Here is a 24,318-nt window from a genome sequence, read left to right on the forward strand (position 1 = left end):
TATCATTTATCATGTGAACTGCGTTTTCTCAGTATATTTATATTATGTTACATTGCAGCAGTTAGTTTCAAATTATAATAATATCAACTATCAATTTATTTTGATATTTTAAATTCCCAACTTGACAGGTTTTCAGTAATTTTAAAACACATGTATTTATCAAAACGTTTTCCTCGAAACTATGAAAATGTTAGATGAGACTAAGAAATTAAATATATACCAACAAAGAATATGAATATATTTACACGTGCAATAATAAAAATTTAGTAAGATTAAAAAACAGAACTGTAAGTAATAATATAGCAGGTACATATTATTAAATTGTTGTTTTATTTAATAAAACGCAATTTTTATATAGTACTTATTCCACTTTTAATCAAGAGATTAGGACCGGTTTCGTCAACTTTGAGTTGAAAATGTCCCTCTGAGGCGGACGAAACCGGTCATAATCTCTTGATTAAAAGTGGAATAAGTACTACATAAAAAATGCGTTTTATTAAATAAAAACAACAATACAATGCAGTTCCACCATGAATTGACAGTTAACAAAATAAAAGATATTATTAAATGTTTATTCTAAAAAGGGACTTGGCAACCTTATCAAACTGTCGGGCCTTATTAAAATTCCTGCTTTAATAAGTAGATCACATGACGTAAGAGATGATAGGGAGTGTAAACATACGGAAAGGGCATCAACTTTTATCATTTCAATCTTAAAGAATACAGAAATACAATGAAACACATATGATTTACAAAACTACGTGTAATAAAAAAAAACATACTTCATAGTTTATCTACTGTCAAATATGATTTTTATAGTTGGTTTTTCTTTGCTAAATTAACCCTACATACTGAGTTTGAGATGCAATCTATTTAAAACATGGATATATTCTTCAGTCAGTCGAGAAGAAAATTGGTTCTCTGCAAAGCTCATGGTAGAATTTTATTATTCGTAAATGTATTAGGTATGACGGAATTACCAAAAATATATACCTCGATAACTAATTCGGTAAGCCATTCATGTCTACGTTAAAAGGATTCAAAGATATTCTTATTTTGCTACTTTTAATGAAACTACATTATGCCAAATGGATGACAAAACGGTCGGTTTCCTGGACTCAATGGAGTAGATTGACACCAATATGCTAAAATATATAAAAGAATGACCTGATATACCTATAATCATAAGCCAACAATTCCTTTATCTATTTCCTCGTGGTGGTTTCGAATAATGTAGAAGTTATATCGTGGTCTTTTCTTTGGTGGAAATTGTTCGGAAAAGAAAGTTAACGTGGAGTGAATTCTGATGCCTGAATGTAATTTTCAAGAGCGATTTCTTATTATCTCTCAAGCGCGTGGTGTTTAATCAATGTGTGCTTCCTGTCCTCACGCATGTATGTGAAATTTGGTTTTCTACGAATAGAGAAATTAAAAGTTGTACGACGTGTCGTGAAGAGATGTATGCTGGACATCACGCGGAAAGTCAGAAAAGGTATATGATGGATTAAAAAACAAACGAGAGTAAGCGATGTAATTAAGTATTCAAAAACCTTTCAATTGAGATTGACCAGACATATAGCTCGCAGACATAATCAGGGGCTAAACCCACTAAACAATATGATTTAGCGCCCTGGGCAGTAACAAAAAATGCACCCCTTATCTAATACAAAATTTGTAGCTATGTACATATTACGTAGTAACTGGTTTAAATAATACGGATTGAATAACCAATAACAAAAATGTACGGTCCCCGAAAACTAAACAAAGAATTCAAGGTCCGCGATTTTTTTTTGTTGGTATAAAAATCATAAAACTATAGTTGCTGATGAATAAAATGCTACGATTTTTGACATAACGTATAATAACATGACAATACTACTAAACACACAATAAATAATAGTGGAAAACAATTTGTATATAAAGATAATTCAATTAATAGTATTTGATAATAATCCTTAAAAATTGATAACAATGTATGAAAATCCACGAACAGTGTAAAATTATTTATCGAACATCTACCGGGTAATTATTAAAGTTATCAGAAATCTATAAAAATGGCTTTGCGGTTGTTCATTACCAGGAAACCGAACAATTATATGATTGTAAAGTAAACGTTCTTAAGTCGTGTTTTTAATGCCTAATTGTAAATAATTGTGCTCTTTTTCTGTATCATAGATTTTGTCACGTGTAAGCAAAATAAATAGATATTTTAATTTGTACAGACATATTAAATTGAGAAAATCATTTTGAACGCTCAAGTAAAATTACTTATTGAAAACATTAAATTTTAATATAACACAATATCATAAACTTAATTATACATAAATAATGTAAACTTACTGAAGATACACCAATAACTGTGAATTATTTAAAAACCGATTATCTCAGTTGCAACCAAACTGACTTTAGCACTTTTAACCCGAAGCCACAGAATTCTAATATAAAAAAATGTATTCGGTGGTAATAAAGTAATAAACTAACCAAATATAGTCATTAAATTCAAAAGTGATTAAACTTCCAAACATAATAGTGCGTAAGCATTATTTCAGGACCTTGATAAAGTCAACATAAAGAGACAGAGTAAACAAACAGAAGGTCCCACCTCACAAAGCATGAACGGCCAGATTACAGTGAACTTTAGATCTACCTTGCGTCTGAATAGAGATGAACGCTACACATACACACAGATATGGTAAGTATACAAATGTTTTAATTACTTACAAGAAATATTAAAAATATTACCTATTCGTACTTTTTTAGTTTTTTTTCCGAATCTCCCCGTTATTATAACAGAGTACTATAACGTTGTCCAATACATGTATTGAAAATACCTGTAGGTATATTATTAGTGGAAAAGTTCACATTAATAAAACTAAACAATGTTTCACAAATATTTAACAATATCATCACATATATTACTATTAACAAATATTTTAGATGTGTCAGTCTACATTATCGAGACAGCGACATGTTACTAATTAGTTGTCACTAAGTGTAATTTCACAATGTGTCATACATATCGCGTTTACCGCAAAAAAGTGATAGCAAAATGCTATTACATATTATATAGAAGTATTTAAATTGGTTATCTTTGCCCACTACACAATGTTACTGTAAATGTCCTAAATTCGGTTACTGTATTATAACCAGACCCGTTTTTATATCGATTTGAAATTATAAAACAACGTGAATCTAAATTCACCCCGTGAAAATGAAATAAATCTATGCCCGATCCAATTGTCTTGAACACACCTATTGTTTTTCCTATTGGCAATACCGATTACAGGTTAGTTCTACACTTTACTTCCGCTTTCTTGAGAATTTGAGATACATAAATAATTAATACCAGCAAGAATTTCAAAGTTCTCATATACACCACGTATACTAATTTTCAACTACTTTATAAAAATATGCCCAAGAAATAGCCAGTTGTTTAATGTCGCTGATAGTATCCATACAGTCTTTTATGAAGAAGTATAAAAGTTTTCTCCTGGATTCCTCCAGCAACTGAGTGTACTTTAATAACTAAAAATGTATGCTGAACAATCGACCCACTCTCAAGCCTGCTTCGAACTAATGATTTATAAAAAAAATGTTAATACTGCAATATTCGAAATGACAAACCTCAACATTTTTTTTCGACCATGTCCGATCCTAGTAAGATCATATGGGCCTCCACGGGGTGGCGGTTTGTATTACCAGATTTTGTTTTTACGAGAAATGGATGTCAGCCACTTGCTCAACCTATTAGGTCCATACTCTGACTGATACACAAATTGAAAAATAATATGTGCACTTACCAGACCCAGGATTCGAACCTGGGACCCACGGCGTTATAGGCCGACGCTTAAACCGCGCGGCCATCCTGGGTAACATTTGTAGTCGACTGCTTAATCTGCAAACCAACTAACTCCAATTTTGATCAAAATGAGATTACGATGGCATTATGTTATAAAACAGTTTTCTATGCTCACACAAAATTTCAAACTCCTAAACCTATAAATAGATGCGTTATCGTTCTTCATACAAAACAGACAACTGCAACTGCTAAATTTACAATCTCGTAAATGGAATAACTCAACTCTTCGTATATTTTTTCTTTATATTATAATATAAAAGGGAAGCTAAAATTGATTATTAATAATTCATAATGCAGCTTATTTGTAAATAAAAAACGTTACCAATTGTATTTTACGAATTGTTATATTCCACTCGATAATTAAAATCTGCTAAAAAGTTTTTTTCTATTTCCTGAACAATTTGCCCAAATGCAGTTAGCTGGTTTGCAGATTAAGCAGTCATGGTGCCTTCTTACAAATAGTAACCACATGATCACAAAGGTCAGTCTACCACCAAACATAAATCCAAAACCCACTAACAGTCGATATTCTAGAATTCTGCCATTTATTGAATATAAAAAAGATACTCTTCAGTCTCTAGTAAACGGTTTTTTCGTTTTTGTATCGTGACTCTTTCAAATTTTCTAGCTATAACTCTCTAGCAATTCATGCATACTCTCCCCTACATATTTATAGGTAGTGAGAGACCTGTAGTGTCCTGTTATTGGTGTGGAAAACCTCTCCCTTCTACATCAACCCTCGACGATGCCTTCCCAAATTATGGGTATCCCTTCTGCCTATGTAGCCAAAGAAATGCACTCTCTGCAAATGCAACTCTTTATACATATGTTTAAGAGATCCGGTTTTTCAGTACAAAGATATTCGTCATATTTGCCGCCCATGGAATCTTACCATACGTCTCCAATACTATATCTTAATGACACCAGTCTTGCATATTTCTTTTACAATAAGATATGAGAAGATCAGAATTTTTTCAGGCAATGTTTGTATATTTTGATATGGCATTATTTGTTCATATTTTGTTCAAGCCTGCCATTGCTCTCTTTTCGATTCTATGATTCATCTCCTTTTCGCAACCTACAGTAATAATTGTAATGCAAGGGTTAATATAAGTAAAATCATCAACCATCTCCAGTCCTTGAAGAGCGACGTTATCGGGCAACTAACTGCTTTAAATTATTTGATCATAAATTTTATTTCCTTTATCTCTGGACCCGGTGTTTTCTTATTCTGCATTGAATTATTCTATTCATTTCTTATATAGTATCATCATTTTAGTTATAGAGATGTCTCATATAAATTTATGAAAATTAATATGTAAGAGGTAACAGGTCTTCATCCGTTGATCATGAGTCCGAATCCAAGTGCTATTGCAAAATACTGCACATCTTCTTTTTATAATCCAATTTTGGTTTCAGATCATGGACTCAATGGGATGACCGTATACTCAAGATTTATATACCTAATATTAGTATTCATCAGTAAGTATGTTAAGAAATTTATACAATAAGCGGCTAAGATTTAGGTCCGATTAAAGAGCCAAGATAAGAAATAGTCTAAGTCTTATTTGTTTATATGTGTGCAACGTTTTTTTCAGTTTGAGTACTTCAACCTTCCTACTGGACAGATACAGATAAACAGTGATAATCTTGTATTTCGTTTTAAAAAGTTAGTTAAATGAAAATATTACAAATCGTCAATACTAACGAATGTAGTCACTTCAGTGACTCCGTCTGGATAGTTTATTTCCACCATGAAGTAATTAATATCCACTATATTGACTTCTCTTAAGGCCGTGCATTAGTTGAGGCACGGTCTAAAATGATCGTTGCTAGGCGATGCGCGGATTGCGGGTCGCGGGTGCAAATGACGCCTGTCAAACGAAATATTATTTGTCATATAAATCCAACATACGTCCATTTTATGTTCTGTTTATTGTTCTATTAGTAACAATAATAATATGTTCATTGACATGTCTTCTTTTTAAAGTAAATGGGTAACTTTTTTAGTCATCTTTACACGATTTTAGAATTAATTGGCCCGTCGCCATCACGCAGCAAAGTGACGTGTCTCTGGCTCGACGTTCTCTCAATGAATGCGAAGCGAGTACAAAATTTCGTCGCGCCTACAGTTGAAAATTATTTGGCGTTTCACTGATGCGTCACCTTAAGGGATTAGGCTGTAACTGACTTCATTTAATATGTATTAATATTAAGATTTAGTTATATTTTGTGTTCCTGTACAAATCTATTTAGCTATAAGGCCCTTCGCTCATGGAGAATCTACAATCCGTCAAACTGGTTTAAATAATCATCTTGTGGCGCTTTTCACAAGTGGACTGTAATTTTAAAGATTATGTGGTTTCCTGATCTAGGGGTAGGGGCGATTTTACAGAATGCCAGACACTGACCTTTTATGATGTTGATGGTGGCTCCGTGATCTGGTTGCACAGTCACTCGCGCGGTATTGTTTGTTTGGGTTACCTGGTGCGCGGCATGTGACGGTACACTGTTTATGGATGATAATGAGATTGATGAATGATGACGATTGGTTATATGAATGATAAGAGCCGGTATCACGGCTTGGCAGGTATTCAAAAGTATCGCTTGAACGATGGTCACACTATATCAAGCTGACCCGGCCGGAATCCTCGAACTACTTCTGAAGCAGTCTGTATTTTACGCGGTGTGGCAACATGCAACCGATCATATCGTTGAGCTGACTCACGCGCGACAGCGGTCTTGGAGTAACTAAATTTTGTTCGCAGTTACAGTCTTCTTATGACCCGAAATTGCTAATCGTCTGGTCTTGTCACAATAATACTGGGATTTGAGGGAGGTGGGAAGTAAGGATTACGGCCACTACAATTTGGCGCAACCAAATCTCATAACCTCAAACTGTCAAAACCATTGTCTTTCCTATTTCATTAAAAGCTTTTTCCGTAATATCTTTATGGGAATATTCTGGCTACCTGCTATTATATAGGCATGAGTATTTCTCAACATCTGCCACATATTTTAAATTAAAAATCGGTTCGCCCATCTTTAAGTTTTGACGTCTTGACTTGTTATTGCTTGTTCAGTTCAGTTCAGTGCTATTTAGTAAGAAAATATGATTTTTCATTGAGTCTACTGATATTGGTACCACTGTTTTATTGGTGACTGGAAACTGAGAGACTGAGAGACTAGCATGTCGCGTGTCTTCGATTTCTGTCGCGAACTTCGGTCTTACCGCCATTTAAAATACATCAGCTAGATTCTGGCTGCAATTTTGGTTTCAGTCTCGTCTTTTTTGAGTATTCTCGTGAGCGGCCTTAGATGATAATAATGTCATACTGAAATAACCTTATCTCCAGATCAAAAATGGCAACTTACTGTACTTTCATTTTTCACCATTTGTAAACGGCAAATTGCAATATGTACGTCCGCGTCATCCTAGAAAAAACTGAGCCTTCGTCTTTCACTGTAACACATAATATTATATGACACAACAAATACAAACAAAGATAATAATCACTTATAATTCGGAATACCGTATTTCCCAGAGACTAAAACGGGACAGTCGTGCATTTCGGGTTAATATTTTACCCATTTAACTCTTTTCCATCACCCTTATTTGCCTTGAATGGTCATATTCTGACATGAGCATATATTATTATCATTACAAATGGGTAACTTTTTTTACTATAAAAATATATTTAAATATTGTAAAAAGGGTGTTTTACTTATAAATATATCTTTAGATATAATGGTAACTTATATATTATTGAAAAGAGACCCCTTTTCCAATTTTGTATTAATTTGTATTTTTAACAAACCATAAATATTTAAGTTTGAAAATTATGTGATTAAATATGTAGGTTAGGTTAGTTATGTATAGAGTTTGCTAAAAATATCGAAAGGAAATGAGATGAACGCGTACCTCTAAAATGGGATACTTACTGGATGTAGTCATCCACTGTTTCAATGAAATATGTTCTGCAAAAGTAGGTGGCGATGCAATGCACATGGCGGAGTGAAATGTAATCAATGGTGGTGATATATACAAATTTAACATTCAAATAATCTCACCCATCAAAATTAGTAAATTTAGTCCCAGGATACAGGAATGAATGCCTGGGACTTTATTTTGCCTATCCAATGCTTGCATTCTGACGGTGCAGTTGTACGGTAGTGAATCGTGGCGTCTTACGATGGTGAAAGCAACCGTATACTGAGCTTCGAGAACATAACATGTTTGCGACGGATACTGGGTCGGTGGTATAACTTTAGGAGTAACGAGGAGATAAACAGAACGAATCAAGCTCTGACGCAGAGACTGAAGAGGCGACGTTGTATCTGGGTCAGCCACGTGCTACGGATGCCAGAAAAGAACCTCAGCCTGGCTTGCATATTTTTCAAGCCAACCAAATTCCGTTTTCCTGGGAGACCGCTAAAATATTATCTATAGAGTGTGCTACGGGATGCGGGTATGACCTGGAATGACGCAAGAAGGCTGAGGAGAGACAGACATTTTTGGAGGCGCCGTGTGATGTCCATATGCTCCAGCTAAGGGGCAGACATGGCCGAAGAAGAAAGAAGGAAAATAAGATACAGGAGTAGTATTTTTCAATACCGGGATTGAAAAAAATCAATATTTGTTTACACGTAATTCTAAGCTCGGCCGCACATTGAAAATCGTCTCGACATGGTAATAAAACAAAACCGCTGGAAATGTTGCAACTCTCTTCCACGCCCTATGGTGAGACCATGTCGAGACATCATGCGACTAGCCAAAATAAGTTAAAAAGCGGCTTCTGTACATGCGCTGATGCGACATTTTGCTATTATACCCGCGCCCCATGTCTAGGCGACGAGCGGATGTTTTTTCTACCAAAAATGTTCTACCGGTGCTATTTATATGCGGCAGTACATTAAGTAGTTAAGTTTTCAACCCCTAGTCCCAGGACAATTAATTGGTAGGCTCTGATAAATAATGATGGTATTTATTTAAATTATAATTAATATCATTCATTATTATAACATTATACGTGAAAAAAATGTTATTATCCGTAAACACTAGAATTAATAAAAAATATATTGAAATTTAAGCTTTATCTTTGACATACAAAAGTTAGAGAAAAAATACGTATAATGAACGACATTACATAGTATTTGTTTAAACTGTGTAAGTACCATGTTTAAGATACCAGTTTAAGGGGGAGAGGCATACCACCAGAGAACCTAGCGGAAAAATACGAAGCTTGCAATTTGAGATTGAATTTGAGATTGAGATTTGAAATTGCAAGCTTTGTATTTTTCCGCTAGGTTCTCTGCTGACATGCCTCTCCCCTTAAATTGTGAAAATACAAAATTGTATTTATAACAAAAATCATCAAATTAATAATCGTAAAATACCTATCACGATATCATTTCTTCTTTAATCATAAAAAATTTTTCTCTTAAAATGCAAACGTTCCGTTTACAATAATATGTGCGGTCAGCCTATTTTAATATTGTATAAAAACATTACAAACTTCAAAATCGTGAATCACTTCCCGTTAACTAAATTTTGTTTTATTGGCACAAAATTCTATCATTTTTCAACTCTTATCTTGTTTTCCAACGGATAACAATGATTGTGGATATACTACACGCTATGAGCGATTATTTTGTATTTTTAATATTGCCGTAAATCAAAGTGTATTTACTGAGATATCGATTTATCTTTAGTATTTTGTACGATTCAAGATATAATTTCATCAGTCATTCTGCGTATTAACTGACTGATACAATTATTTATTTTTAAATCGAGAATAACACATCTTGTGTATGGAAGAACCCCTGGAAACAGTTCCTGCAGCGTTGCCAGCTTAGTATTTTTCTTACCAGATCTAACATTTTTGAATAGGCATCTAGCTTGCAAAATACCCATGGTGGTAAATCAATCATTTTTCGACACCGCAAAGAACTTAAAACTTCTCATAATAAAGCTAGAATATTACACCAGATTTTCTTTAAAACCACCATGCTTTTCTTATGTACTTTATATCTTTATAGAAAAATAGCGAGGTAGCAGTGCCACCTGTCAACATGCTTGTCGATGCGTTCAGCGTGTTCAATTCAGATAATAATATATGGTATGTGTGTGGGCATGTGTGTGCCTCCCGCTGCGTTGCAAACAAAAATCTTATAACAATAAATTAATACATTAAATGTTACATTCAAAATTAAGTCTAAATTTCTTCATTCTATTTTTTCTTTTGACTATGTCCGATCCTAATAGGATCATATGGGGCTCCACAGAGTGGAGGTTTGTATTAACAGATTTTTGTTGTAAGAAATGAATACGAGAAATGGATATTAGCCAATTCGCTTAACCCATTAGGTCCGTACTCTGACAACAAACACAGATTGACAAACAATATTCGTATTTGCCAGACCCAGGATTCAAACCCGAGACCCGAAACATTATAATCCGACGCGTAATTAATTAATTTAATTATCTATATATACTTTTTATAACCAGATGCTCATTATAATAAAAGTTTATCTAAGTATACATATAAAATATTTATGTTACATATATATATATACCTATATACACCCAGGCTTTGAGAAAATCACATAAATATAATGTGACCTCACTGGGATTCGAACCCGCGGCTCCAGAATGAAAGCCAGCGCCTACGCACTGCGCCATGAGAACCACCGATATAGGTATGCACATATTTTGTAAATAAATATATATATTATTATTTATTTATTAAATATATTAGGGATTTTAATATAAATACAATAGAATATAACTTCACAGTATTATATTAGAATGAGAATAACGTATTATGCATAGTATGCATAATTCGTTAATATTATGTACTGGCATCTCCGTCCAAGTCGTGAGCGAGAAGAGGCATTCATCTCCTCGCTCACCATGGTGGTGTTTCGTCTGTCATTAGGACTTCGGAGTGAACAAATAAAACACCGGAATTGTAGTCAGAAACGGCGAGATTTATTTTTACGTTAATACATTGGCTACTACATGTTATATAATTTAAAATAATTTTTACTGAGGACGAAATGTACCTATATGTTTACATTTGGTTGTCTAATAGCGTCTGCCCGCCATTTTCCATTTCGCTGTCAGCGCCGTTTTCGACAGCGCTTTCAGCGACCTCTTCCGCTGAAAGCGGTCTACAATGGCGACGTTGCAGATTTTTTCAAACGGCCGCGATTTACAGCATTCCCGGCTTTATTAATATTTACTACTATTTTTTTTCTGCAATCAACACTCACTATGCGTCAGCTTAATTACGATTCCGGCTTCTCTAGACCCTCAGAAACATCCCCAATGAGGATAATCGGGGGCGTGACAGTACAAACTCATAATGACAAACGTCATCGCGTATTTTTCCTCCTACTCTCCTCGATATTTTCAGCTTATTGCAGAGCCATTCTCAAAATATTACCTCTACGAAACATCGAGGAAAAATAATAAAGAAGAACAGGCGATGACAACCAAAAAAATATATTACGATAACAAACAACCGTGAAAATCTAAAACAATTACAATTTACATAGGTAATAAATTATGTATTGAAAAGGTAAAAAAGAATCTAACAACATATTACAATTTAAAAAAACAATGGTACATAGCAATATATAAGTAATAACTAAAATTGTAAGAAAACTAAGAAGTTATAAAAAACCGAAATATGATAATAAAATAAAATAAATATCAAAATATAAGTTGACTACATCACACAAAAATCAAATGCTTAAATGTATTACTTAACTATTACAGAGACAATTTTCTTATTAAGTAGTTGAATTGACATTGTATTGAAAATAGAATTCTGTTATAATGGTTTTGGAACAAAGTTATTTTTGTTATTGTATCATTTACGTTTGTAAATGAAATGACTCAATTAAAGTAGAATTAATAAAAATAACGTTTTGTCAAAACCATTATCCTAATTTTTCCTTTTTCACACATGTAAAATAACCTAATTATTATTGTTACGATGTTTTTAAATTCAATTCTGTAAGATTTTCGGGAGAACCAGAAATAATATGTAATTTTAAAGTTATTTTACATCTAAATGAAGTCACGAGTTTCAGTCATCAGCTAAATATTGTAATGGACGTTCAGGTAATAAACAGCGTATGGGGAGGGTGTCATGAACATTTAACTATTTAAAAAAAATACAACTGTAATCAAAGCTCAATTTTTAAATGAAGATTTAGAAATAACCTAATCAAAAGGGGGGAAAATAATGCTAAGTTTTTGAAAATTCTCTATTAGTGTTGCCAGGAGTGCCACGGGGAGGCTGAGAATTTAATCGGTTAAACATCATTCTGGTGAAATAAAATATAAGTAGTTAAAACTTTCACCAATCGTTAACCTTGTTACTCCCATTTTGATGTTTTCAAATTTTGACCGAAACGAGTTCCATAATTACTGTTACCATGTGTTTTTACTAAAGTTTATTAATTTGGCACTATCTTGGCTTCCATAAGAAAGCTTGTCATTATTATCTCGCTTGCTAATTTCAATTTTTTTCTGTTTGTTTAACCAGAAAACATTACGCCAAATTTCTCTTGATTTTTTATTCACAACAATAAAATATATAAATAAAACAAAGCCCTGTGCCGTTGCTGTAGAACAAAATACGTAGGCACTATATATATTATTAGACAACAAACCAAATAACCAAGATATCCCGTAAAGAAAGAAAATTAAAAAACTAATAGAAATCTTTTTCAAAAAATTAGTACGACTACCGTGGCTCCCAAGAAATGATTTACTGAATATAATATTTAGAATGAGACAAAACAAAATCATATTAACAATAACCACACTAGCAACGGGAGAAAAAACTGTAATCCAAAATCCCAAACCACTGGGGTAACAAAAATCTTTTGAGAAATCTGCCTTTTTAAAACGTGAAACATAATATGAATTAGGATCAATTAGTAGTAAAATAATGATCGGTATAGTTGGCACTAGCCATCCAACGACACATGCTTTTAGCAACCTATGGGGCATTTCCTTTATGAACACTTGTTTCAACTTTCTATATGACAAGAACGCTGACAGAAACATCCATGAGAACGATGACAAAACCGAATAATGCAGTACAACTCCACTGGTAATGCATATTATAGGATTGCATCCAGAAAATTCTACTATTGATACTGTAAAAAACGACAATATTAATAATGCTATTGATGCTGACAGATTCAACCATACTTTGTTGGAAAACTCTGATCGCCATCTCTTTGAAATAACACCCGTCAGAATAATTATAATTATTCCAAATAAAGAAAAGCAACAGTTTATATATGTTATATAAGACAATATGTTATAATGTTTTGATTCATTGTCTACATTGCCGTACCTGATTATTTGAGCGAAATGCGTCAAGTGATAACATCTGCAAATATCTAATTCTTGTAGATTTTCCGACGATACTAGCTGACATCCTTTAGTAGACCATTTGTGATTCTGAAAATCCCAATAAGCACAAGCCTTATTTTTATCATCCTGGTAATTTTTATAGGGCTTAAAGTGTATATCGATATATTCATTTTTCTTGAAGCAGTTTTTGTCACCCATGGAGATAGCAAGGATTCGACTATTCACCCTCAATAGATGACTATCTTTATTAACAAATGCAGTATCATCTTTATATAATACAAACGACAATGGAGACGAACTATTTTTGCAGAGGTTTGGCGAAACATTGACGACGATATCATTCGTACAATCATAAAACTCCGAGGTCAACTCCTCTGAAAAAATAAACAAAAATATATTATTTTAATTATCAAAAAATCATCTTCAGCTATTAAATGAATCCATCACCATATAAAATGTGGTAAGGTTTATTAAGTACCGAAACTTATGTTTGAGTTTATATAATGTTCTCATATTATATAGTTCCTTTTCAATATCAGATTATTGTTTTTATTGATTCTAATAATATTTGAACATTACTGTCAACTGAACAAGCGTCGCATTTTAATACTTTTGTTACATACGTACTACTTAATTTACTGTAAAATTCTACATGAACCAAGCGTAATTTTTTTATCTCAATGCTTATATTTCCTGAAATTACAGCTCACAGTGAATTGTGATATTGTAGCGAACTGCGTTATGTACGCAGTTCGCTACAATAAATTTACTTGCAACCAACCCCATCGGGCTGGCGATAGTGGCAACGGTTAATTATCTTATATTTCATAACAATACTATATTAAAATTACTGGGTGTATTTCCGATATATCGAACGACTTATTCCGAAAATTTTAAAGCGTATATAAGCTTTAAAAAAACAAAAGAAGGTCTTCTGTCACTTGCATACAATCTACGTTTTATCCACTAGATAATTGTTCAGGGCAGCTGGTATTAATTAAAAATATGCATACCTTCAGTAAGTGGATGCATAATAGTACTGTTTATGCGTTGAACCTTAATGCCAGTAATCGCATAAGACCCTGTCCTTTTAGAAACTAACACAGAAACATTTTCCTCAACTATATTCAAGGAAGTTTCATTCTCAGGAATCTCGACAGTATTGATTAACTTGCTTAGATTTCCAATAATATCTTGCGGAACCAGATTTTTCTTATTATTCAGGATGCCGCTCACGGCTCTTATAGCTATTTTTAGAGCAGTTGGTTTCACAGGATTTTCCAACATTTCACGAAGAATTGTTTGTACATGCTGTATCCTTTCGACTGTCTCCTATAATGTAAAAATATTATTTTAAATCTTTCTCTTTGTATCAAGCTGCAAGGGTAATAATTATAGTAAGGGTAAGTAATTATAATCTGAGGGGGGCAGGTTGCGAAGCCCCCCCCCCCCCCCGTGAGACGCAATAATCTGGGGGGGCCAGGGGGCCGAAGCCGAAGCGAGGCACAAAGCGCCGAGTTTTATAAATATCGAGTCATTTGATACTTTTCCATAGTTGGAATATTTAAATGCTGATTGACGATGATAATGCATTTAAATGTTTGCAAAGTTTTAGCCATTTTTAAGTGAAATAGAAAGTATTTTATTTGTTGTTCGCCAAAATATATATAATAATAACGGAAACAATATATAAGCTCCACAAATACCTACAATGTTTCGAAGTTAATAATTTTAAAGTAGTTGTTTTAAATCGATGTTTTAAAAACATCCAACCCAACGTGGCACCCACATCCTAAAGTGGGCCCCCAGGCCAAGATCTTTGGTGACCTATCGCTAAGATTAAAGACAGTCTGACACTATAACGACGTTTTACAAATGGTTTTCGAAGTCAAATAAAATTCACTGCAATTTTAGCAATTGATTAATACATCGAATTATAGAGTTGTCGAGTATCAACACACAACAATCAAATGTTGCGTCTCACAACCGTAGGTATATTTTTTCAATGGGAATAAACCTGACATATAATAGTTCCACAGGCGAATTTTTCTATCATTAGAGTAAATTTAAGATGTGTGTTTATCTCATTTATCTGGTTGACCCGCCACGCCGGGCTCCTAGGCTAGAGCCTTGTCAGCCCCCCATCGTTGGGGGCATGAACCCCCTCATTGTGATCAGTTACACAAACCACTTTTAATTCATAACGACGTAAATATGTGTTTTGTATTAAAAACTTTTTTACAACTAATGATTTTGTTGTCTCATTTTTTTTAGACAGAGCACCAGTTAGTGCAGCACCACTAGCCGTAATGACAAAAGGTTTTCTCGTTTCGCTAAACTAAGCGGACCTGCTGGGCCGGTCCTACTAAGTGCGAGGCCACGATTATTATTTTTCACTCCATAATGGTTGCTCTCCCCGTCTCCCACCACAGGTTACTATCAGTGTTAATAGTTTACTTGAAAACCCTATTTTTTCAATATTCATCAACAAATTACCGATGACATAATAATTTAAAAAATGATTTCACAATAATACATATTTGACAGAATTACTTCTTACTATTATTTCTACTATTTCTTGCCTATGTCGGCAAATTAGTCAAAATTATTCAAAATTTAAACTCCTAGCCTTTTCAGTAACACAAAAATTGAAAAACAGCATAATGCTGGTGGATGTTTTTGTATTGCATCTGATGTTTGATGAGATAATTGTGTTCGTGTTTTAAGAAAGTTTTTTCAGTATTAATTTATTTCCTAAATAACTTTATTAAAAACCAACTTCATTCGTTTTATTTATTTTTACAACGTTTTTATTAGCTCGTAGTCTTGTTTATCCGGTGGTTGTTTGTCCAGTACAAATCTTGCAATCGATTTTTAACTAACTTCCCGGCTAGGTAGATATTTCAAACTTTTAGAATATATCAGAACACGATGCCAATGCATTCACTTAAAACTTTTAGCCATGTTTAAGAAGAATTGAATTCATTTTCAGTTAATTCTGTTTTGTATGAAAAGTTATTTCAGAAAAATCCGTAAAAAGTAAAAGACTTTTATTGGTTGCTAAGGGGGTGGTCATAGCAACTAAATTATTAATATATATGTGCGTTACTATGGAAATCAAACTGAAAAACTAAAATGACATTTCAGTATTCTATATTTGTTTGTTTTTTATTTACTTCATATCAAGTACAAGTTTGAACATATCGAGCATAATAATTCAACAGAAAATTTAAAAACGTTGTATATAAAAAGTTCTTTTTATCTTGTAAGTATTCGTTTATTTTTTTTGGAAGACATGGAATCACAACACCTGTTAATTAATATTTAATTATCACATTTAAATATCATGTTAATTATGTCCAATGGCCAGGTACTGCAAACGCGCCAGTCGCGTTGTCAGCACTAAATGAGTTAAGGCGCAAGACTCTCCCAGAGCTCGAGGCCCAATTACCCAATCGGTCCAATCGTCTAAAGACCGGGCCAGGCCTATAAGACACAATATATTTAATTACGCCTAATCACTTCTGGACCCTACAAGACTCTCAATCACCTCAGTACCCATATCCCGACGATGTTTGGAAGCCTGTTTACAATATAAAATAAAATCGTTCACTATTATTAGGTAGGTACATATTATTATGTTCAATACATACGGCAGATTTTTTTCTTATTTCAGTTTTTTTCCAAAACGTTCCAAAATTAAAGTCACCCCCACAGGTATAGTTTGTCAATTCTGTTTTATCTAAAACCCAACCACCTGTAAATATCGAAAATAAAAACATTTTAACAAAATATCGTATCCATTTATTACCATATTACCTAGGCATGGCCCCCACGAGGGGGGGGCTGACAGGGCTCTAGCCTGGGGCCCGGGCTCAGGAGGGGCCCGGCGTGGCAAGTCGACCAAATAAGTGAGATAAACACACATCACAAATTTGCTCTAATAGTTTTAAAAAAAAAGTCGCCTGCGCGCTATTTTCCTTCAATAATGTTATTATTTAAAATTATGTGGTTGAACGATGCAATTTTTATATTAATTTTACCGCGTACAACATTTGAAAAACGCTACTATAGAGCATCAGACTGCCTTTATCCCTAGCGATAGGTAGGGAGGCCCGCCAAAGATCCTAGCCTAGGGGGCCGCTTCAGGATGTGGCGGCCATGTACCTAGGTATTGGAAATCAAAATCGTATTGAAAGGATATGATATAAGTTACCTTATTAGTTGATTAGATTGATTGAGAGTTGATTAGTAGATATTAGTTATATAAGTTAAGTCAGCAATTCGAAATAAGAAATATTAACAAAAAAAATCCAAGTTTACAATAATTGAGGTACCTACTAAGAGTTGAACTAATACATAAGTTCGCCGATACCTTCACCTTCACCTTCACAGTTACATAATAATATGCTATTGAAAAATCTACACGACTGTTTTCAATATTTTATATATAACGTATCATCCTCAAAACGTGATCCTTTATAATCTGACAGCATAACTCGGAATATCTGACAAAGTGTCCACTTTCGTAGAAAAACTTGAACTTTGTCATATAGCTGCTTTAAAATTTACCTTTAACGACCCACATGCTCAGCGTAGGTCAAAATTGAATTTTTATTGTATTTTCAAATCATGATCCTGGACATTCCTTAAATGTTGTAGATAATCTATTTATATAATTTTGAAGCCTTATTATCTTTTATATTTATTTTAAACATTTGATGACTGCATAAAGTGTTTTTATTACATAACATAGTATTCTTTTAAACCTCTCGCTCTAATGTTTTAAAATATAGTCATATTTCAGTACATGAATGTGCAGTGGTGTTAAGATTTTTTACATTTATTAATTTTTAATCGCATTTATAAAACCATTAGTATAATTTATGACGAGATAATTTTAGAAAAAAATATTTACGTTTATTATGTTATTAAGTAAAATGATATTGACGCGCGTGTTTGAACATGTACCGTTTAAAAAAAAACTTAGGTACATGTTTAAATATGCGCGTTAACATAATTTTACTCCCTACTTTAATTATAGTCTGTCAATATATGGCTACGGCCGTATGTTGTAGCTTAACCACTGGGGAATGACAAAAAAAATGGCGTATTTTAAAAAACCACTACCTTATTCTTGGGTCAATAATTATTACAAAGCAATCATTATTCGTAAGATGTTTATCACACTTGAATGTTCAAAGACATAGCTTATAATAAGTATCTTTAGAATCATCTTCAAATGTGTTAATCTTGCCGATTTTTTGAATAATAAAATGCCTAATTCTTGTCAAATTTGGGATCACAGAGATTATCAATATAATTTTTTATCGTGAATATTTTACTAAAATTATCTCATCATAAATTATACTAATTGTTTTATAAATGCGTTTAAAAATTAATAAATGTAAAAAATCTTAACTAAAATATTAGAGCGAGAGGTTTAAAAGAATACTATTTTATGTAATAAAAATAGTTTATGCAGTCATCAAATGTTATAATAAATATAAAGGATAATAAGGCTTCAAAATTATATAAATAGATTATCTACAACGTTTAAGGAATGTCCAGGATCATGGTTTGAAAATGCAATAAAAGCTCCATTTTGACCTACGCCGAGCATGTCCCCCTTTTCAAACTGGCGGCCAAATTTAATTTTTCTATAATTATACATACCGTTTGATTCAACTGACTTTTAGTGAAGGGATACTTTTATAGTGCATATATGGTTATTTTGCAATAAGAATCTCATTCGATACCAAGATGGCGGAAAATTTTAATTTTTATTATGGTTTTTGATTCGTCTGATAAGTATTAAAGTATTGTTATAAACATTATTTTTGATATAATAATTTGAAATGTAAATTATCAATTATTTGCATTAAATTACAAGTTTCGTATTCTGCCACTACTGTCAAAAAATAACTTATTCAAGAACTAACAATCCCCTCCAGTGCAACTAATCACACATGCCCTCAAATTTATCATTTCAATTTACGCTCCCATGGTGTACGGATCTGTGAATTTTCGTAATTTGAAGTTGTTTATAATAAAAAAATATGTTAAAAACGATCAGGGATGATGCTATAATTATTAATAATAAAATTTTGGCTTATTGTGAATAAGAAAAAGAGAGCTGATAGATTATTTAAACACGCCTCAATCCCGCGTTGCTGCCATGACAGGTACGTCACTGTGACACTGAGAAGACTTTTACATGCGACTACAGCGACAATCGATGATTTCTTGTTATCAAACAACAGTAAGCAGAGTAAGTATTTACCTTGAATGAAAAAAATCTTACCTATTGACGTTTTAGGGATGTCTTCAAAGCCATCACAGTGTGATACATTTGCCTCCCATAATATTTTGGTGTAACCATCAAACGCTGGCTTTATTGAAGATTTCCATATTATAGCGTGTACGAGAATTGTATTGTTGTTGTATTTTCTTTTAATTTTTATACCTAACTCTCTCAGTTTGGTTTCATTGACAATTTTGTCATCTTGATATTGTAAAAGAAAACTTTTGACATCATAATAAAAAGGCTTCGGCGTGTACAAAGTTCTATTTGATTTAACTGGTATCACATAGTCCAGGGTATTGTTAATATAGCACCAGTAATAACCATTGTATTTCCCGTCTATTTCAAATTGGTTTGTTTCATCAGTTGGATAGATTTGCACTACTGTTGGGTAGAATGTTACTGAATCGGTGAAACACATTATATCAGATGCTGCAACATCATAATATCCATCCACTTCTATTGTCAGCATTTCACTGTTTTCAACTGCAATTAATATAGGGATACTATGATGAATTAATAACATTGTTGTATAAACCAATAATGTAAAGAATAAAACATAAAATTTAATACGGATTAAAAATATTTTAAAACATATCGTAGAAAATACATGCTTGATGGAGTAAGTAATAAAATAGTAACATAATAAAGAAAAGACATTTGTACGGAAAAATAGATGCCAATGGAGACAAATAAACAACAAATCATTACCATTAAAATTATAATCCTAACATATTTCATAGTTCCAGAAAAACAATAATTTACAAAAACTATATCAATCTTAATAGTGCTACCAAATAATAGGAAAAAATAACCTTCAATAGACGGCCTCATGAAACACAATAATCGTCGACTGCGACAGGGTATAGGTACATTTTGCATACCGAAGCACCAGAATCGGAATTGTCACCGAACCATAGAATTTATTTGAGATGCGGAATACCGGAAATTTGAGAAGCTTGATATTAAATCCTGAGAACGTTGAACCAGAACCGGAACACATTTATAATCTTGTGCTGTCGTATGTTCCATTTTTTTTTAAATTTTTTGTAATATTTATATTTTGATCATATGGCCATTAATTAATCGTACTGGATCCGATGTTCAAAAAAAATCAAAACTAACCTCTGTAAGTACTGATATATCGGAGTGGAAAGCCAAGTCAAAAGCTGAAGACGAGAAGACAACTAAAGAACTGTCATAAATACTAGCACGTAGCTATACTACATTGCTAAAGAAGGCGGAATTTCATAACGATTAAGCTACCAACAAACTGTAGTTGTGAGGCCTATCCAGGGGCGGCTCTGCCTTAAGCCGGATCTCACATCTAAACTCGCCTCGTCTCGTCATCAAAATAATATTATCATAAGTGGCTTGGTGCATAATGCATAATATGAGAAAGTATGTAAGTATGTATATTTGATAATTAATGGCTTAACCCCACCACCTAGAAAGTCGTTGAGCCGCCACTGGGTAGGCCGATTCCCACTACATCATAACAAGGGATAGGTCCCTTGTTACGATGTAGTGGGAATCGATGTATGGCGTCCTCTAGCTAGAGTCTAGACCTCCCATACACAGGTGATACAACTGAACAGTGAATACTGATACCAATCAACGTAATAAATACCTAAATATCCAATTAAAATTTCTGTAATCGACAAAATAAGGGTACTTACTAATTATTTAACTCGTAATAAGATTTGTAACTTCGACACGGAATACAAGTTTAAAGCTAGTCGCCATCGGTGTGTGAGCTATTCCATAGTCTCCTCTACAGGCCCACCTTCAGGTACTCAAAAAAAGTGCGGGACATCACGCCCGGGCAAGTCCCAAGAGCACCGACATCAGATTTCGGATGGCACGACGTGTCGACGAATATTTCAGTGACATGTCAACCGTATTCGTTCACTCATTCGTCGCACATTTTGACACATACCAGCACAAAAAAGCTGATGCTAACCATTTTTTTTCAAAACACAAAAACTAGCGTGTCTTGGAGTATCAAGAGCTTTGCACCTTTGCGCCTCGTAATATTATCACTCCTTGATGCAGTACAGGATTCTTCCCGATGTTCCACCTGTGACCAAGATTGAATCATGATGTAGCTGTACATGAAACAGGCATCAAGAGGTTTCGGCTTCGGAATCCCGGCACTTCCGTTGGTGGACATGGTTGGCTAAGCTACCAGCATCATGGGTGACTTCAGCAGTCGTGCATTTTTTCCCCGGGTCATATACCGGCAAGCCAAAGGTCGGTGATGGATCCATTGTGAGCGGCAGTGGTTATTCCTCTGACACTGTGAGACATCATTCTCTTTGACATATCAGGGTTGAGTTGGAAAGAAAATGAGATATTTCCAAGATGCATCAGCCAAACTATCCGAATGCGTCACTATACTTTTAAATTGTGTTAAAATAGGCAAAATCGGGCGGTTTCGAGTACAATAAGTCCAGGTAATGACAGACAATGGCGTATATTTCCAAAATTACGTACAATACAGCGTATTTAACTATAAAATTGTGAAGATGCCCAACAGCGGGATAGTGCGTCAGCTACGCAAAATAGCAATTATCGTGAGCCTAGAATTACGCACCATCTCCATTATATTAAGGGTGTTTGGTGATAAAGTTAGTGACATTTATTAAAAGATAAAAACATAATAATATATAAAATATAAATAAAACGTATTCATTATATTTATCAAAACATTTTCCTCAGGAAGAAGACTAGGGCAGTCCAGACTCGAACTGCCCTGTACAAGATGCGCAGTCAGATGAAGGTATCTGATTATCACCAGCAGAACGATACAATACCCTCGAGAAGTATTTGATCTTTTATACTTGTTGTATATTTTGTTGTCTATATTTTGGTATTATATTTTTTATACCGGTGTGTGTTTGGGTCCTCCCTCTCGCACTTGCATCGAGCGGGAGACTGGCCAAAATCTTTTATTATTTATTTTAGCCTCGAGGGTAGGTCGAACACTGATACCGCACTTTGGCGATGATTGGTCACGAAACAAACGTATATAAACTTATAACTATATACGCCTATAGACGTAGCCTGGATTGCTATAGTTTACTCAATGTAATATAAATAGTCGCGTTTACATGACCAGTACCTAATGGAAAATTATAAGTTCTATGAACTAAGCCACCTTTCAGACGTGGTCGTAGATAGATTCAGTCTATTTCTAGTGTGTCATGTTTTATATAGTCTGTAGTTTTTGTGAGAAGTATTGGAGTTAGGCCAAATTAGGCATATTTTATTTCCTATTTCATAGTAAGGGGCGGGTGGAAATTTGCTACGAATTTACAAATTTACTCGATCTGCCCATCATGAATCTGGCTACCTCGGGTTGCGTTTTTTTAAATTCTAATGTGTGAAGCAAATGTGAGTGAGGTGTCTACGGTAAGATCAAGATATTTGATCTTATTTGTCCAAAGGATGTTAATGTCATGCATACTATGTAAGCGCCCCAATCAGCAGAGGTGTGAAGATTATATCAGCACTTTTACATGCGTTTATCTTCACATGACACGTGACGTACCAGCAAAGTTCGAGATTTTAGGCAATTTGTTCGTTGTATATATTTATCATTTTTTATTTCCGTATTTCCGTATTTTCCGTTTTAAACGAATTTAAGATGATAGAGTCAATATATGATCAATTCTCCATCGAAATCAGAGTCAGATTAATTATACATATCGACTTAAACCATGATTTATTCGATCATCGAACAATTTCCTATTACTTTGCTAGTACTCCAGTATGTACTGCATTCCTTTTTATTAAGCACCAACATTTCTAGTTAGGTCAATTCTTAGTATTGCTAAGCATTCAACAGAGCAGTAGTTGAAGATGGCTTTCACAAATTTAATAAATAATAAGAGTGAAATAATAACACACTGAATAATAATAGAACTCTGAGTAATTAACCTTCCTTAATAGTATGTGTCCGATGAGAACCGTTCTGCGTCTTAGTAACTGCAAACATAATAATTAGAATAATTGTTTCCATGGGAAATATCCAGCGACTTTTCTTTGACGTAGATAGCGCAATCAATTTGTCAGAAGATTGAAAAAGGAGCTTCAAACCAGTCAATAACAAAACCTTAAAAAGGTGGGTATTATACATATTATACAATATAAAAAAATAAACAATAATATTATTATATGTCATCACTATCATCTTCAATAAAGACTGTCTTTACTTACAGAATGTGATCTAGGAAAGAGATACATTGATGTTTTTACTATGTAGTATATTAGTAATTTGAATTTATGGTTATTATTTTTTTTATCATGTTCAGTTCATCAGTCGATGCCTCAAGCTTCCAAATCTCAAACCCACCGCTGGAAATAATTTATTATTAGTATTCGTATTAGATTTATATAAAAATACTTACGTATTTTTTTTACGTATATCTTCATAGTGACAGAGCGAAGTTTTGGAAAATGTTTGCAAGTATTATTTGAATATAAGTGGTTATTTAATTGACTTGAGTTCAAAATTTTCTCTGCTTTTGTATTATGCTCATATAATGAAAATTGTATGCCACAGAAATAATTCCACATATCTCTTGAAACCTGAAAAATATTTAATAAAACATTATATTATTCTTAATGATTTTAAACGAGAGAATAGATTCCTGAATTGATTTGAAGTAAGTTTTTGAATGATTTGATTATTGTATTTTAAATCAAAGTATTGAATTACTTTAATTTCTAACCGATGTCAGGATCACTAAA

The sequence above is a fragment of the Rhyacophila brunnea genome, unplaced genomic scaffold, assembly GCF_057557595.1.
Source record: "Rhyacophila brunnea isolate RB1 unplaced genomic scaffold, BYU_Rbru_1.0 scaffold_7, whole genome shotgun sequence".
Lineage (NCBI taxonomy): Eukaryota > Metazoa > Arthropoda > Insecta > Trichoptera > Rhyacophilidae > Rhyacophila > Rhyacophila brunnea.